At 36.5% G+C, this 17,028-nt stretch overlaps 1 long non-coding RNA gene across 1 annotated transcript in view; it reads left to right on the top strand.

The window, feature by feature from the left end:
* LOC140335571 (uncharacterized) overlaps window positions 1-17,028 on the top strand; it is a 337,062-nt gene that overhangs the window by 129,255 nt on the left and 190,779 nt on the right. The window contains exon 3 of the long non-coding RNA XR_011921728.1: window positions 889-971. This is a non-coding gene — a long non-coding RNA (uncharacterized lncRNA). The remainder of the gene's footprint in view (window positions 1-888; window positions 972-17,028) is intronic.

Below are 17,028 nucleotides of genomic sequence, written 5' to 3' on the forward strand. Positions count from 1 at the left end.
AAAAAAAAAAACTTGTGATGCAAACAATGACATGTCAATACTTTAAAATCTTTATAGAAAACTATGAGGTATATTTGTGCCATTAAAAAATGATCAAATGATGGTTCCTCCAAATGTGTGCATTTTACTCCAAAAAACATTTTTTTGTATCACCTTAAAGATTTAGCCTTTAGACATCTCTATATTTGGATAAATATAGGACTTGAATACCTAGAAACAAAACCTCACAACTTAACACAGGAGCAGCCAGAGCATAAAGCTGGGCAATCCTGCATCCATGATATACCAACTAGAGAGAGGCACAGAGCCGACAAAATGTAATGAGGATAGGGGGAGAGCTGGCATGAGTAGGTATGAGGGGGAGATAGGAAAATAAGTAGGGAAGTTGGGTCAGATGATTTGAGGGAGCTGGGAGGGGCTAAATAGGAGTGAGGAAGTTTAGGGCAGAGCAGACTGGGTTAGTCAAGAAATCTCTCCTACCACCTGTTGAATGTTTTGGGGGGGGTCCATATGGTGCAGTGGCAACAGTTGGGTTCCTCAGGGTGCAGTATGGGTAATGTTGTGTTTTTTCAGTGTGAGAGCCCATCTTAGGTGTGCCTAAAATGAGAAATCCTTAAAAAGATGGTGGGCAAAAATTGTGATCGAAGGGCTGCAGTGGGTGTCTGTCTTAATCGTAAAGTATGGGGAGAGGAGAATTTTGGTTGTGTTGGTGATTAGGTGGTGAACCTCCGAACTACCTACTTTTACAGCTGCCACCATTTATTTTTTTTATCAAGAAACATGGTCAAATGAAAAATCAATGATAAATGGAAACTTTAATTGAAATATAAATTGTAATTGGTGTTTTGGGTTACTGTGAATTGTTAATTCTTCATTTTTCTTTTGCAGATAAATATGGAGCTCCGACCACAAGGATAATCAACATCTTCCACCTTCTGCTGTGACTATGACAAAAAGACATATACAACGCAGTAAGTAGATTGTATTTCTAAGCTACATCTGTGCAACATTTTTCATCTAACCTCATTTTTAATATTATAAATCATGCCTGTTTGCTACATGTAACCAGGATATTGTGTAGCCATAAAGTAGGGGTCCTTGAGTGGTTGACTCATATCATTGGAAATATTTTATATCATATCATTGTGTTATTGTGAAGCAGGTGTACAATCTGGAGAGTTTGACATTAACCTCTTTTAAATGGTGATTGAGTGATTACATGGAAATAGAACATAACACATGTTATTTTGTTCTGTTGTGTGGTCACAAATGGTATTGATGTTAGTTTTATACATACTCCCCTATATATCTCTTATATTTATAATGGATATATACTTACTAGCTGTACATTTGTTTTCATCTGGAAACCATCATTGTCATGCAGGGTATAACTCACACATGGCTTTTTATGTCTCCCGTTTAAAACAAATCACAAGAGGGAAATAAGTGATATCACACAGTTGCTTGTTTATCTTGAAACTGAAAACTAATTTCTGGAATCTGGATGATGTATTAGCACCTGGCTTTCTCACATTACAAAAGACATAGGTTTCCTCTTGTTATAAACCCATGTTAAACACCATAATACTGTTTTAACGCATTTTATGGTGTTGTGTTACAAAAAAACAAGACATATTTTAAGTGCATTTTGTTTACATGGATTTTCTTCCTGGCGGCTAATTGAAAAAAATGGACGTAGGACTTGAATAATGCATCATTAAAAACATATATTACATTTTCAGTGCTTTTTTCATGCATTGTAGCACATTCCCCCTTCCCCATCCTCCAAATACACCACAGATAACTATTTTTTCATGGGCTATTAGTGCACTGTGATTGTGTGACTCATAAAGCCCAAAAGTGTAAGAGGGGCTTTGTTATGTATCTAATATGTATGTGCCTATTTTATAATTATTTTTATACTTATTCAGTAGGAAGCTGTGGAGCTTTCTATAGATTTTTGTTTCTACACATAACATGTATGTATGCAAGTTTTATATCTATTTGTGTATATCCAAACCTTTTCATCACATTACATCCTGCAAAGTCTGCTTTATACCGATGGCCCTGGACAGGATAGAAAATGTAGACCTACAAATGTATGTTTAATGATTGGTAAATGCTGAAGGAATTCATCATGACGGATCTTTTTACAATAAAAATAGAGAAAAGTTCAGGACCACTTGTGGATACTGGCTCTACCCAACTGTCTCCTGTAGGAAATCAAAGAGTACCAGAATTTATGGCAGTTGATGTTTTCGAATGTTTTAGAATATGAGATGTATCAATGAAATTCTGATATCAGTCTCAAAACTCAAAAGGAAGAAGTGTCTGCGAAACGTGGCAAAATTGAGACTAGATATTTTGTTTTTATATTTGTAGAAGATAATAGATATGTCTTTTTTTTTTGTTTAAGTAAATTAATTTAATTCATTCTTGAAGAATGTTATTTGATGGAAGAGGGCCTTTAAAGTTCATTTGGATATATGCAAATATTACAGTAGGAAATTGAATGTGGCACCAATGTATCACAATTGTCCCTGGTAGATGAATAAAGCTAGATACTGGGTTTATATGTATAGTATGTTGCTCTTAGATCATAATATAAAATATACTTCAATATTTTTTTTGATATGTAAATTAAATGTTCAAAATGATAGACATATCACCTGTGTTTTTCAAAAAGGAATTATGTACTATATACAAAATCGACACACAAAAAGACTCATATTTGCCAGATGTTGCCTTTGTGCCAGTACATTGATTTTCATGTAGGTATGACATTCTGAATTAATGCATCCATGATTTGTTACAGGAAGAGTTTATACGTTTCATTGATAGCATTTTATTTTCATATGACATGCCATTTCCTTAAGGATTTATGACACTGTGCTAGATCTGATGCCTGTGGCGGAAGATAAGAGTCAAACCTGGAGATTTTATTCAACCAGATTATTTATACCCATCATACCACAACTATCATATCCAAAAATAGAATTAAAATGACTGTAATGCCTCTAAGGTCATCACCTGAAAAGTATAATTCTGTATTTTAACCAATGTGATTGTAATAATATGGGGAACAGAAAATTGTCTACATTCTAAACAGAGGTGTACTTTCATGGATTACAATATTGCATAGTAGATTTGGACACATTTTAGCATATTTTAACTATTTATTAACATTTTACCTATTTATTTACTCCTTATCCCTAAAGTGTCTCTCTTCCAAGATCATGTGCACAAATCTGAACCTTCCTTCTAGTAAATGCATATTGTCTTTCCTTGGTGTGATTTATGGTGTAATTATTGGAAAAAAAATGACATATGCTTAATGTGCTTACCATCTGATTACTTCAAAAGCCCAAAAACTGGCTTCTGTTCACCTCTTCCCACCATCACCCTCTAACCCATTATGCAAGTTGTTTTGTAAAGCAAACACTTCTCATCTAATGGCACCAGATTCTATGGGGGGCACACTGATCAAAGGCTGCTTGTGGATCAATGCCAGCCAGTCTCTTCTTGCCCCCTGCACTGACATCACTCCTCTTATGCATTATTACAGGACCCCTGTGCTGGACAACCAATAGGAAGTGCCCACGTCACTAAGAGAGTGAAAGAGAAGCCATCATATTAAAATTATTCCCATTTCACATTTTTATTCACTGTACAAATTTAGATATAATGGTGACATTATTTGAAATGTGAGCAATAATCAAACAAGCAAATGGTAAATCGAATACTTGCAGCTTGGCCTTCCACAGGCTAACAAGCTAACGAAAGATAGTGTGATATAGCTGGAGAATAGTATAATATATGCTAAAGCAAATCAAAAGCAGTGTGAAGACACAGAGCCTGTAGTAATGTCATGCATATTATGCTCATTTCTACATTACAAGGATTTCACTAGTTATGTCGTTTAAACAAATATATATACAGTGGTACCTTGGTATAAGTCCTGTGTCCGTTCCAGATCCTTGGACTTATACCAAACAAATTAAAAGGAAACTGATAAATCCGTTCCCATGAAGAAAAATCCTACTGTATTGGCATAATATACATTGATGGGGTTGTATAGAACACTGCTTATTACTAAAATAAATAAATACAAAAGCAATTAGATGAAATAAATGAAAATTTAACCTCCCTTTACCTTGCTGAGAAGAGTCAAGTGCCTACTAGGATGGTGCTGAGAAGGGAGGAGGAGGAGATGTTATGTAATTCACAGAGAGTTATAGCGCGGGTTATTCACTGAATGGTAGCAACTGGCGTACTGACACTCGTGGGCAGTCGTGTCTTGAGAGAGGGCAGTCGTGTCTCGAGAGAGGTAAATAAGGGTAGCACGCTGTGTTATGACTCATTTTGACCCATAAAAGTTCTAGCACAAAGGTTGTATAGCAAGCAAAATTTTTCGTGCCCAAACAGGACTTATATCAAGTTGGACTTATTCCAAAGCGGACTTATACCGAGGTACCACTGTATGTGTGTGTGTGTGTATATATATATATATATATATATATATATATATATAAATTTTTTTTTTTTTTCTCTGTCATCTACCAAGAATATAATTGTAATGTAATTATCAGTTCTAAGTTGACTGATGCTTGCATAGGAAATATATTATTGTATTTTTTTTCCATGGATAGTTATACAGTTGATAGATACTATGTGATAAGACCTACCCCGAAAATAAGCCCTAGCATGATTTTTCAGTATTTTTGAGGATGCTCGCAATATAAACCCTACCCCGAAAATAAGCCCTACCCTGAAAATAAACTACAATATAAATATAAATACATGAAAAAGAGGTGCTCATTTGAGGAAAGCGCTATTGCTATATATGAGAAATTGGCACCAATGGTTCTAAAAGAAATGGAGTCACAAGAAAGTCAAGATGGATATCAGGGTTTGGAGATTATGATGATGTTCCAGAAGACGATGACATTACTGTATTTGAATAAATGTTGATTTTTGTTCCTGAATATCACAAGGAATTCATGATGGATTTCAAGGTTTGGGGAGTTATAATGATGTTCCAGAAGATGGTGACATGACTGTATTTGAATCAATGTTGACTTTTTGTTCAAGAATAAATGTTGACTGTTGTTCATGACAAAATAATCATCCTCTGAAAATAAGCCCTAGTGCATTTTATGGAGCAAAAAATATTAAAATACTTATTTTTGGGGAAACAGGGTAGGTTACTGATCTATACTGATATTGACAAAGCAATGATTGGTCATATAAGATGTCTGGCAGCATTGGCCATGGCTTTCCACGTTGATATATGTATTCTCTCCTTAAGCCCATGCAGCTATCTCTGGGTTGAAAACAGGAAATATTCATTGTTAGCTTTAAATAGCCATTTATTAACACTGATCTGATTATTATGACCTAAATGGTAAGGTCTCCAACCTTACATTACAGTGTCAGCAATATCAAGATGGCCAAGATAAAATACCCTCAGTAAATGTTTACCTTTTCTGTTATTCACGCCTCCAAATGCTGCTCTGTTGCACAGCATCTGATAGTTAGAAACCTTCTGGTAGAGTCCACCTTCTGTTCTCACCAATACTCCAAATCCTACTCCCCTCCTTATGTTTTTACAGGCAGAATTCCAACTTGACTATGATAGAATTATTTATAAGGGGCTGGTAATGGTAGAGAAATGAGGATACATTTTTTATGATGGAATTATTAGAGCTTGGGGCATGAATTTGCCTTCCCCTAAGTATTTGCTTCCAAAACATGCCCTTTATGCTGTATAAAATTGGAAGGCACAGCAATTTAGCTTAGCAATACAGAAAGCCCTAAGAATAGCTCAAATAAAATCTTGCTGTAAAAGTATAGCGATTATTCTGGATATACATAGGTTTTACTAGCAGTGCACAGATTGTAGCTGTGCTAATCTGGATAATAAAAAGAAATAAAAGTTTAAGACGACTAGACTTTATCTGGTGGCGGTCACATATGTAACAACTGTAATCCTATGTTATCCTCGCTCAGCGTATAAAAATACAAGCAGGTCTCGTGCAACTGTGGAGACATTATCACAAGTTTTCTATACACTGCATATATTTTATTTGGACAGCGCTATTGCTACGGTATGTGATTATGTAGCAATTTGAAAATCGAAGGTAGTCCAAATTCCAATTTTCCAGAAAAGATGAGCGAACGTTCCTTCACCGAACATTAACTGTTGCTATAAATATTTAAAGCACCTGTTTTGCCTACGCATATGATTAACATGAGTTTCTGCTTTTATCATATTCATGAGCATACTGTTGGGAAGCAATGTTCTAGAAATGGCAGGAAGCAGTACAAGTGCTATTTTAAATGATGGCTTTTTTTTGCCATCTCCGGATGTGGTTGGCAACCGATAGGCTTTATATGCTCCTGTAAGACAATGTTAGAGTATTTTAGCTTTACATGAGTAGGTAAGGATTGGAAGCTCTGTTAGGTTACCAGTGTTGTCTGTGTCACCCTTTGCCATTTTCACCTTTGTTTGGTGAAATATAATTGGGTGGTTGTTTTTTTATGTAATGCCATCAAGCCTTTTTTTTAACAAAACATTTAAAATGTTAAAGAGCAGTAGGTTGATGAAAAGTGCCGAGTGCTGCACCCAGCTAAAAGCTGCTGCAGAGAACATCATTCTAAATGATACACATAATTACTTTAGTTTTTTCAACTATTTGTGGTATGGTTTATGGGTATGAAAAATTAAAAATATATGGAACTAGTACTTACTTTATTTACCTAGCTTCAGCAGATTTAGAGCTTCCTGGAAGTCATAAATGCCAAGAGGCTCGGATATAAAAAATGTGACCACCATTCTTTTGGCTATTGGTGCTTAACAGAAGCAGGAGATGATCCTCTAGAGGAGGTGGTTGCTATATGCGTATTAGAGCACGCTGGTATTAAAGGTTGCCTGGGGGTGGTGCAGATAATTGGATATCATGTACAGGAAAGAAGGGGTGCTTTATATACAGGGTCATACAGAGACCAATTTGTATCTTTTTCATACCTACAGGTTTGGCATAAAACAAAAACATGCTTGTTCTTGTATAAGCCCAGCCACTACTTGTTTTTAGGGGGGCATTATTTCCTCATCTGTTTATATTGTAAAGTGACTGTACCACCGTAAAGGATGAAGTGTGTAAAAATTGCATGCATACAGTAGCTTACTCCCCCATACTGTTCTTAAAATACCCAATACACACTTCAGCTCAGCATCCCAAAGAATTCAATAACTAATGTTCTACATTAGTAGCTCGGTATATGAAAAGTTAAATCGTAGATCCTGGCTGAAACTTGTACCCTCAAGGAATAGACAAGGTCTAAATTGTGCTGGCTGCTATCTCTGTATTTTTTTTTTGTTGATTTTGTGAAGAAAGCATTTGGATTGCATCACCTAAAACTAATCTAATTCTTTAAAATCATTTTGTGCATATTATAGTTACTTTATGGAGAAATGTATAGGATATAACCTACAGCTAATACTATCTTGGCAGGAGTCATGATACTCTGTCATTTAGCTGTACTCTGAAACCACAAATTTGATTTTTTCAGCCTCCCTTTTGTCTGCTAGCACTATTGTGTTATTTAGGAACAATTTCCATACCATACTTTTATTTTCATTACATTTGAATACTTAAGGCTTTATTTAATTACTCAGTAAAATCAAATCAAAATGTAATTTTTATTTTCCAATTGGTAAATTGGTAAAACCAATTGGTAAAACCTGACATTAACAACCACATGTTACAGTGGCATGTTAACCCTTAAATTCAAAATGTTCTTTAAAGAGAACCTTCTATATATGCTGAATAACTGAAACAAAGAGTGCAGTCTACAAGAAGTCTCTGCAAGAGAAGGACCCAGGTCCTATCCACCCACTGGCACTATCTCCAATGAGTGTACCTGTGTACACCTGCTAAAAAAATAAGGGGAACATGCAATCAATAAAGTATAGCACCAAGTCAGGTAAACTTCTGAGACATCAGTCTGTCCGGTAAGGAAGCACAAGTGATTGTGAATTTTACCGGGTTTGGTGAAAATAAAAGCAACAACAGGTGGACAGAAGGGGTAACAGAACGCCAACCACCTTCCCATAAATTTTAATGAGTTTACCACAGACCGCAGAGACAGATTTATCTCTCCTTTTTCTTCGTGACTGGAACTCTGCTAGTGCCTTTGTCACTATTGTTGCTGTACAGTAGCATGAGGTGGTACCTGTAACCCACTTAGGTCGAACAGGTAGTTCAGATCTTCCAGGATGACAAATCCATACCTATTGTCATCAGAAGGTTTGCTGTTTCCCTCAGCAGTCGTAAGAGTGTGGTGGATATACCAAGACACAAAAAATGGGGAAAACCCAGTAGCAGAACTAGTATTTTTTGTCTTTGCACGAGGAGGAACAGGAAGTGTAATGGTAGAGCCTTACAAGATGACATCCAATAGGCTACTCATATGCATGTTTCTGGCCAAATGACAACAAACAAATTCTATGAAAGTAGCATGTAGGCTGCACATCCTGTAGTAGGACCTGTTCTTACACTACGGTACCCTGCAGTTCAATTGGTATTTCGCAGAGTACACCAGAATTGGCAGGCTGGCCATCGGTGCCCCATTCTCTTCACAGATCAGAGCAGTTGCATACTGAGCACATGTGAAGTACATGGAAAAAGTCTGGAGACACTATGAGGAACCTTATGCTGCCTGAAACATCACCAGGATGAATGATGGTCTTGAGGTGTATATCCTTGGAAGGCCGCACAGACCTTTGCTTGCTAGCTGATGTCTAGACCTCTACATGCTACAGTACCCTGATGGCTTTTAGATACTGGAATTAATTAATAATTCAGGCCTATTGTCAGACCTTACACTGGGACCTTAGTTCCTCCTGTAGAAGGAGAATTGCATTACTATTTTCCATACTTCATGTGGTCAGAATGTGTAGGCAGTTCCTAAATGACAAAGTTATTGACTGCATTGGGGTGTCAAACTCTGGTGGGCCAAATCTGGCTCGCAACATCCTTTTTTTTGGCTCCCAAAGGAATCCTAAAAATGAATTGCAGCTGGCCCTCCACTTCATTTAAATAGCTCTGCTACTACAAATCCTGGCATCACTCGCGTCTTTAGAGCAGCGGCCTCTCCGCCTATGCGTGGCCCCACATTGGGCTGTTTTGTGGACGCAAGTAATGTCAGGAATTGTAGTAGGACCATCACTCGTGTCTATAGACCAGCTGGCTCTCTGCCTTTATGTGGCCCCGCATTGGACTGTTTTATAGACGCAGGGAATTGTAGTAGAGGTGCTATTTCAGTTTCAAGTTTGGCCCGCGACTTTGTCTAAGTTTTTTAACTTTGGCCCACTGTGTATTTGAGTTTGACACCCCTGCTCTAAGACATCAAGTATTGGTGCATCTAACTCGGCCACTAGCACCACTGGTGCTTCATATTTACAGACTAGATAGAGAGGGGTTCAGTTGTACCTTGATGATCCCTGATAATGTGTTGTCATATGTGTCTTCTGGATCTCCTGTTCCTGGGCCCCTGCTGCCTAATTTCAATAGGCAAACATGGATTGTGCATTGTATGTGTTGACATTTTTAAAACTGATGTATGTTTATTTCCCATGGGTAGCTGCATATCCCTGCCCGTTTTATTTATTTTTTTAATACAGGTTTTTTGTCTGCATGACGATCTTTTGTTATTCTCCAAGCTCCCTTACCAACTGTAGAATGTTCCTCAAATGTACAGTGTAATTAATGGGGCACAGTCAATTACTGTGCCTACCATGCTTTACATAGAAGCAATTAAAATACAAAGCAATTAAAATACAAAGCAAGTTTCTATTATTAAATAGCATTACACAGGTTTCCCAGGGGACATTTTTATTGCTGACAATAGTATATATATATATTTATATATGTGTTCTGTTTAGAAAGTTAATCACCCATCACTCGCTTGCCTGCTAGAACTCACAAAGGATTAGATCTTTTACCACCTGCGGTTGTAATATATTTTTTTTTTACTAAGGAATGCTTTATAATGAAGAATAACATTTTACGGCATGACATCTAAATTAAAGGGACATAAAGAGCAATTTGTAAAGCAAACCTAAATCCTTCTGCTATGCTAACATATTTTACAGCCCCATTCTGCCTTATCACTAATCTAATAGGCAAAGCTGTCTAGTATTTACCCACCAGATCCTCACGGCTGCAAGTAAAGTGTGTAGTAAAAATTTAGGATACATTTTATAGGAAGTGGCTGAAAAAAAGTTTAATGTAAAGTGAACATTAAAGGGTTTATGTACAATGCATGTAAAATACACAAAATCAGGTTAATTTGTTGTTACTGGAGGTTGCACACTAAAGGATAAATGCACCTCTATGGGGGTTGCACAATAAGGTTGTGTCTTAATATTGATATTCATGCTGGCACTAGCTCCTAATATGGTGGCAGGGAAAGTTTAAAGAACACAGTGGTTCCTAAACTGTTGCCTTTTTCCAAGCTGAACCAACAGCATGTCTCACCCATCACTATTCTCCCACTGGCGAGCAAGATTCTGCTGCAGGAGCAGGTGAGCACATTTTTTAGGGATCCTGTTGCTAATTATCTGGTAATATCTGTGTGTTCTTAAGAATGTGTGAATGTGCAGCATGCTAGAATATGGATACTGTACAAGATTTACAAGTTTGTATAGCCACCTTTATCAATCATTTTTACCTTGAGGAATCCATGAAATATTTTTCGTGTAGGAAAAAGAATCGGGTCTGTCAACTATGACATGCAGCAACACATGTTCTTTTATTTATTTGTTCTTTCACATGCATGAATATGACATAATATAAAATCATACTTTTAATATTTAAGATCAGTGTCTGACTCATTAGTGTAAAATGGGCCTAAAGGCTTTATTTAGGTTAAATCATGCTTGTGCAGTAAAATGTTTAGCAATCAGAAGGTTACACATTCAATAGGTGAATGCACAATAGGCAGTTAATGTATTGTAAGCCTGCAAGAAACTACAAATTTGTAGTAAGAGGTCATTGAGATGTTAAGGGCCACTCTTCTCTTCATTACACTGGTTTGTGCAGTAGAACAAGTGGGTAGAAACTTTAAAGAAATAAGTTTCCAAATATCACAGCAATATTGGGCTGTGAACAAACTACTGTAATGCAGCTGCAAATGTTTTGACTCTTTGTTTAGTCTGCCTTTGGCTTACAAATAAAAATAGGAAATTCAATCACTTCTGCATGCTATTTTACAGGGATTATGTGATTTAAAAACAATCTAGAAAATTTAAATTTTAGGGGTTCCCAGCTGTCATATTTCTTTTTAATGGAAATGCACCTAAAATCCCCTATAAAATTCTGTGTTTAAATGTGATCAAATTTGATAATTAGCCTGGGCACAAAAGGTCTATACCCCTCATTATTGCATGGTTAGAATGAAGCAACATTTGTGTTTTCAGACCATTTTACAAAATCCAATCACTGTAGATTGAAACTGAAATGTAATTTTACTAAGATTAAATTACAAAATGACCTGTACAGTAATTATACATGTTCAATTAATTCGTCCATGAAAGTGGAGTTTTCCTTTAAATAAACCTGCCTGCATTAATTGTATTCTGCAGGAACAGTTTCCGCTGCGGAGAGCTGCATTCTTTTTCTGAAAGACTGTTTTTGGTGATAGATACTCCGCGGTTTTACTGTACTTACTGCAATGTAATTAGCAGACTGACAAGTAAATTGATTTGTCTGTATTGGGAGTGTAGGCACACACAATCTGCTGTGAGATCGATACAATACACGGGGTACAACGTACAATACTAATATTTCAGTGTGTTTATTTCTCCCTTCTAATATAAACCTTGCTTCCCAAAGATGATACATTCGTTTTCCCTATAGAACTGAACTTCTTGTGAACCATTGCATTGTAATTTCACCTAGGGATTCACCTTTGGAATTGGCTTAAAGGGATTCTATAGGCTTTTTAAAGTTTCTTTTTAGACATGTATGTGAATGTGACTGCGTATCGAACCTGAACTGCAGATTAATACACAAATCAAAGTCATCTTTTCTTTCAAAAGGTTTATAATTTAGTTTGACCAGTCTTATAATCAACACACCACTGCTTGGCAACACAGTCCAGTCCTGTAAACCTTCAGACTTTTCTGCAGTCATCTTTACAGTTTAAAATGCTTGAACCTGTGCTAGGTAATGGTTGTAAACATTTTTTTTTTATTTGAAATGACCATTAGAAAAAAAATCTTTATCAAAATCTTTACCTGTGTCCTCATGTAAACCGGATAACAAACTCTTGCCATTTGAGACAGGATTAGAGTTTGTTACACACTTTACATGAGGTCACAGCGCTATCTACTGGTGGCCAACAATAATGTACAAAAGATCAATTAGGAAAATGTGGCTGAGCCTGGTAGCAGTTTGAAAACTATGGGGTGTCTGCAAAATGGGGCTTTTATAAAAATAATCAATAACATGCAAAAATTATGTTTAATATACATATTGGGCGTGATTTCCTAAAGCTTTCCAAAACTGGAGAAGATAGACTGTCATGCTAGATCACCCAGGTTTTTGCAAAACTGAGATGGATTTCCTAAAATGATTTACTATTAGTTGACAAATGTTTTCAACCCTGAGCCAGATTCTTTCCAGGTTCTCCTACAAGAGTTCATCTTCTCCAGTCTTGGAGAGTTGAAATGTATGGCTAGGTGACAGGGTCTCTTGTAAGTAGCCTAATTAGAATGATACCTAGTTGTTTAGAGCTCAGAAATGTGCCATCATTAAAAGTATGGGGCTGCCTGCCTTGATGGTTTAAGTCCTCTGACTGTGTTTGATTTTAATATTCTACAATCACAGACCTGGGACTAGCATGTTGTATACAAATGTCAGAATGATTTATGTCTATATTTATTCCAGGTCAGAAACTCAGACAGCATTGTAACTAAAACATCAACAATAAAATTGGAAAATTGGAACATTAATTTAATTTACCGTCCTATGTCTGACAATTCATCCTAAGGTTTTGATGTGCACAAATGAGGAAAAGTCAGTCTCCTTAAATCTGATACCTGATTTTTTTGGCAAATGAAGGTTTCAAGTGAAGATTCTGTATTTGAGTTGCTCGTTTCACCCATTGGTAACAGACATACAAGGTAATCAGGTTTCTGTTATATACGATAGGAAATACTGTATGAGTAAGAGAAGGGAATATTCAAGGTAGGCAAAGATGAAAACAAGGCACTAGGAATACAGCAAAATTTAGAGCCTAAGAAAAATCTGAAAACTTTAGTAAAATTTTGTTAAAATACATTGGAGGCAATACAAATGGGGAAGTTGATTTTGTTGTGCGTTTTCCACGTCCTCCAGAGGTTGCTAGGGGTTCATTAATCAATGATCATTTAGTGACTCCCAGGTCAATGATATTTTTGGCTCTGTAGGAGTGATATTTTTCCCAAAAGCCAGCAATGTAGTTTGAGGCATTCTTCCTACTGACCACCACACTAATGTACTTTGGGCTGTGAGTATATTAATTATAGTAGGGTTTCCCTGAGACCTAAAAGTTATTTTTGGGTGTTCCCCCATGTTCAAAAGTTTAAGAGGCACTGCAATAATACTTTCTGCCTTGTCATATTCAGTTTTGCTAAAATTTAATCTGCTCGGCTTTGTTTATTAATACAAAACCAATGGATAAGTCATCCCACTGGAATCAACGAGAAACGGAAATATCTGTTTTAAGTGTTTTTAATTCCCAAACAGGTTTATGAAAAACTAGTTTCAAGTACCATTTTAATTTGTTCAACCTTCACATTAAACAACATAGTTTATAAATAATTGTTAAATGCATTTAATTAAATGTAGCATAGTCTCCAGCCCTCTCATGAAGTGATATTGTCATTAGAGAGGTCAATATTTCCACACTTTCATTGCTGCAAGGGAGCCAGTTCCAATTCTCCAAAGCAGTGAAGGGATTAAATTGAGTTTCATGTCTGTAATCTCTTCTGCATTCTGCAAGACCCACTAGCATTGAAGGGATTAAGGACAAATTTCTAAAGAGTAAATGGTGCAACAAAGATTATGAAGGGTCAAGGATAAAGAAAAATACAGATCAGGGCTGGGTGTCTACGTAACAGGCAGCACAGCTAACAAAATGCCTGGAGCTACAAATTCATATTGGCTTCGGAACTGAGATAATTGAGATTCATTTGCCAGTTGGAACATCATCAGCAAAAGGTCAGGAAGTTGGGGGAGACAGATTTAGAGAGATATGCAAATTTAATTTTATAAGTAAAGAGGATAGTAAATATATTAAAAAGTAAAATAACGTTCTCTGCGTAGCAATGTCCTTGACTGTAAGAACAGAAGATTTCTTAACTCAAGGTAGAAGATTTCACAGGATCATTGGAATGCTAAAGTGATTGAGATAGATTACCTTAATGCCCAACTTCAGGCAATATTTTCATTAATATGAAATAAATAAGAACAAAAAAGCATTTCAGTGGATTACATTTTTTATCTTAAACTCCCTTGCAATATGTCTACTCAGCCACAAGATGCCTTTAGTCTTAGTTGAATGACGTTGGGTGTTTTTCTGAATTTGATCATTCTAGAAACCTTTTCCATATTGATTAAAGTATCTAGGAATGATTAATTCTGCTGGCAATAGTGGGAGGTGATAGGAGTTTATCTTTTAGGTTTCAGAGGAATAGTTTCTACTGATATGTCACATTGAATAATTAGTGCCATATAAAAATCAACTGTATTCCAAAAGAAATATATTGTAGGGCAGAATTAGCATATGCCATCAATCATCTCCATAAAATATGTATCCCCATCAATATATATCATCAACTATAATACTGCATTCTAGGTGTTCTATACCACATGTAGATAATTTTCAATCCTGTATAGGAAAAGCAACAAAGCTTTCAATTTTTTCTGTGCTTAGCTGTCAAGCAAGCCAGAGAGAAGCTCATATTTGATACTGCAGATGGGCGAGTCTCTCAAGAATAAGCAGATGTTTCACCACCCTCCACTTTTAGTGAGGCATCTGCCCAGGTCCAGCCTTGGAGACACCAGCCCCACTGGCAAATGCCAAAGTGTCCATATACCAAACCACCATCTGCCGTAGCATTTAGGAACTGTTTGTTTTAAAAATGTACAGAGACAAAATATTTTATACAAGCAGAAAGTGCAAAAGTATCTGTCAACTATATAAATATGGAAAATAAAAAAAAGCATAATTAGCTTTTAGAATGTGTAAACAGAAATATAATTGAGTGAAGGATGGCAATTAAAAAAAAAAAAAGAAAAAGCATATAAAATAAGTTTTAATTTGGTATTTATTAAGCCCTCTATGAGATTTGCAGTTGACCGTAGTGTTGCACTGTTTTTTTCTACTGCACTCCCAACCGCTCCCATTCTACTGCAGAGAATGGATTGGAAACTACTTTATGTATGCGGTTTCTTGTGCCCCCTATTCTTGGACATCACATGTTTTCACCACACACGCAATTACAAACACTACAAGTGCAAATGCATTATCCTGCGGTGCAGTTTGCTGCTCTTGGGTGCACAGCAGTGTCTCACAGCAGTGACTGGCAACAAAATGTATTCGTAAGCTTGAAACAAAGAAAATTCCAGGATTGCACTCCATTTTCCGTTGTACATCTCCATTTTCACAAACTGCCTTTACATCCTGGTTGTAAATCGGGGACAGAAAAATTAATATACGAAAGATGGGTACTGAATTTACTTGACATAAAGGCATTGTGCTCAGTGTAAATGCAACAAAATGTTACTATTTGAAGTATACCTTTCCAAAACAGGAGAAATAGGTCTACCACAAAGCATGGAAGATATGTCTATCCACAAGTAGCTGAATAACAAACTTTATTCTCCACTTTTGGAGAAAGTTTGCTTTGCCTAGACCATACGGGTACATATAATCTGCTAACAAATTGCAGGATCAATGCTGTATATTTTATACTGATAAGAGACATTTTGATTAAAAACTTGTCCCAGCTGAGCATGCCCACCTGCTGTTGCTGAACACCCAACTAAAGAGATAGATTAGTCTGAGACTCTGGGATATTTTCCACCCTGTCTTCCTTAGCTTGTGCATTCCAAAAAGAGATGTATTCAATAATACTGAGAATATCTTCATTGCTTAATGAAAATTAATGGCATAAGGACTTGTGTTAGTGGGTGTCTGTGTTTTCTGTTGACACACATTTGGAAAGTATTTTTTGAAGTAAGTGGAACACATTGAACTGGATCATATGGAGCAGTGTTTGTTGTTGCTCTTGCCATGTGTTGTATATTTGTGAAGACTAATAGTTTGTGATACAGTCGGTGTCCACAGTTCAAAACACTTCTTATTTTAGTACTTCTTTTTACTAACATTTATACAGTAAAGATGTTCTTTTGTCTCTTCTTTTGAGTGGCAGTTTTGGGATCCCATTGTCCAGCTGATTTTTTCCAAACATACTCCCAAATTGCAGTTCTCATCATTCTTCTTGGATTACTTGCACAAACCCTTGAAGCAACAAAGGTTGGGAGAGTAGAAATAAAATCCATCTCTGTCACAACCTGTTTGACAAAAAAGTGATTTAATGATTCCCTGATAGCCTTTTATTAGGAGCAGTCTATTTGCAGTTTGTACCTGGATATAGAGGTTTGTGCAAGTAATTGTTTTGTAAGTTGGTAAGATAGTAGTCCATGGGCAGATTTTATACAAGGTTAAATGTAGAATATGTAAAGCTGGAGTCCAGCCAGATATTTACCATATGATTATCAAACAATACCTTAATATATTGGCTATGATATCTAGTCCCCCCCCCCCCCCTATTTACTGCGTTGCCACTTCTTCCTCCATTGTGCATTTTGGTGCAAAGGGGAGCAGGGAGACCAGCCAAGTGTTAGTCTAGAGGACTAAGGGGGTGATTTCACATTGCAGTGCAGGCTGCAGTGAAGAAATGGTGAGATAATTCAG

The sequence above is a fragment of the Pyxicephalus adspersus genome, chromosome 7 (assembly GCF_032062135.1).
Source record: "Pyxicephalus adspersus chromosome 7, UCB_Pads_2.0, whole genome shotgun sequence".
Lineage (NCBI taxonomy): Eukaryota > Metazoa > Chordata > Amphibia > Anura > Pyxicephalidae > Pyxicephalus > Pyxicephalus adspersus.